Source organism: Schistocerca nitens, chromosome 1 (genome assembly GCF_023898315.1).
Source record: "Schistocerca nitens isolate TAMUIC-IGC-003100 chromosome 1, iqSchNite1.1, whole genome shotgun sequence".
In the NCBI taxonomy this organism is placed as follows: domain Eukaryota; kingdom Metazoa; phylum Arthropoda; class Insecta; order Orthoptera; family Acrididae; genus Schistocerca; species Schistocerca nitens.
Genome location: NC_064614.1, coordinates 1,032,102,784 through 1,032,105,235, shown reverse-complemented (window position 1 = coordinate 1,032,105,235; position 2,452 = coordinate 1,032,102,784). Strand labels below are relative to the sequence as shown.

Genomic DNA, 2,452 nt, shown 5'->3' with positions numbered 1-2,452 from the left:
GTCCTACATAAAATGATCATTAGTAACGGAGAATACCTCTTCCAAACAAAGAGAGAAGCGCATAGCAGCGGTATTTGACATGTGCAATCACACGTCTTGCCGCTACAAATTATGTAAACAGGATATTGGTCAAGAAAATGTCCTGTTAAGGATACAACTCCTCCCGAACAGACCATGAAGGCCGAAAGGTACCGACGGCCGCCATGTCAGCCTCAGCCCACAGGAGTCACTGGATGCGGATATGGAGTGGCATGTGTTGAGCACACCGCTCTCCCGGCCGTATGTCAGTTTCCGAGACCGGAGTCGCTACCTCTCAGTCAAGTAGCTCCTCAATCTGCCTCACAAGGTCTGAGTGCATCCCGCTTGCCAACAGCGCTCGGCAGACCGGATGGTCACCCATCCAAGTGCTAGCCCAGCCCGACAGCGCTTAACTTCGGTGATCTGACGGGAAACGGTGTTAACACTGCGGCAAGGTCGTTGGCTTGTTAAGGATACGGGGTAGTTACAAATGGTGGAAAAATCGAAACTTTTTAATGACTTTATTAGTCTTTCCTAATCACATATATACATCATAGAGTTTCAAATGGAAAATGACCTATATATGCCAAATTAAAAGGACATATTCAACATCAGTGTTCTAAGAATTATGATAGTTACAGTGGAGGTACGGTGTGTGATGGAGCTCTAAAAATATTTCAGACGTCGAAACCTGTTTATAATGTTAGATATACGAAGTACCTAGGCGATGACGACTCTAATTCTTTCAATAAAATTAATGAGTTCAGTGTTTATGGTGATACCTCGGTAACAAAACTGGAGTGTTGTGGACATGTGCCAAAAAGAATGGATGCTACTAAGAGAAATGAAAAGAAAGTTTCTGTCTGATGGAAAACCTCTGTCTGGCCGAAGCAGATTGACAGAAACTGGTATAGACCTTCTTCAGAGTTGTTATGGACTGCCCATTAGACGAACTGCACCTCTGAATGATGTTACAGCAATGGGAAAATCTGTATGGGCCACCTACTTTTATAAGTTGTCCACAGATGACTAGCCTGTTCACGGACTTTGCCCTAAAGGAGCATATTCTTGGTGTGGTTACCAAAAAGCAAAAGAAAGTGGTCAAATATACCATCATAAGCATTCTCTTCCTGCGCCTGTTGTGAGTGAAATGGAACCAATTTTTAGAGACCTGAGTGACCCCGTTTTGCTTGGTAAATGTCTTCATGTGGGGCACTCAGAATACAAATGAAAGTTTCAACCATTGCATATGGGAAAGATTACCCAAGAATGTTTTTGGAGGACTAAATACATTAAAAGTTGCTGTACTAGATGCACTTCAATGAGGGAGTCATAGGAAGGTTGGAAGTCCTGAGAAACTTAGGCATAAAATATGGCTCTAACATGGAAGATCAATTCCTTGCGTTTGACAGACAACGGGTGCATGAAACTGAATGATTCGCTCTTCAAGTTACCAAAGAAGAAATAAGTTCTAAAAGGAATGTCAAGAGTAAGCCTGAAGTTGAAGAAATGCTGCAGGATGAAGACTATGCTTCAGGAATGTTCTGCGGCACAGTTTAAGTGGACTCATATCTTCAGTCGCAATTTCCCGAAGGTTGTATTTTTCAGAATTCAGGTAAAAATATCTCCGAAAGATTATAAAGCAGTGCTCTATTTTTTTCAGCAATTTGCAGTAGTCCATACGTATGTAGTAGACCTAAGCTTTATTATAGAATCAACTAAATTATACAAAAATTAACATATATATTAGGAAAAAATTATAAAAATTAAAATGTAAGATGTGATATTTTTTATTCTTTTAATATACATAATAGTCGGAATTAAATAGGTCTAGTACCTTACCCATCATGTCAAGCACACCTGGTAAAAATTTGGTCTCTTTCCAATATATAACATTCGAGTAAATGGTACCTCAATTTTGGGGAAGCATTTTGGAAAAAAATTGCTTAAATTTCTTTGTAATTTTTTTAATAACCCTAAGCAGGTTCAAAAGTATTCAAACTACTTCTAATTTGTTTAGTAAGTGTGTTGCATTACCTAATGTCTACAAAAAACCTGTAAAACATATACATTATGAACAGTGCCTGAAAGAAAGGTGTTGATTTTTACATAATACTGAGCCGGAAAAGTATCCTGTATCCTTAACGGAGTTAGTACAAGTATACACGAGGATTGCAGTACCTCACAAAGTGCCTCACAAACATCTGTCTCTAACTTGGAATCACCGTAGTTATGAAACTGCAGTCTCGATTTTATGCCCAAGATGCGGCAGAGTTATGTAGTACGTCGTGTAAGTCTTCTTTCGTCTAGAGGAATCTGTCGAAACAGGAGGGACATAATTCATCACACATGAAATGGAGGCCCTTTGATGACTTGGAGATTTGCCGTTCAGTATCGCATGTAGACAGTGCTCTTAGTCACACACAGCACACGC

General features: G+C 39.8%; 1 pseudogene; it reads right to left on the bottom strand.

Moving 5' to 3' along the window:
- Positions 1 to 364: 364 nt before the first annotated feature.
- Positions 365 to 482, bottom strand: LOC126206419 (5S ribosomal RNA; annotated as a pseudogene).
- Between the last annotated feature and the right edge of the window lie 1,970 nt (positions 483 to 2,452).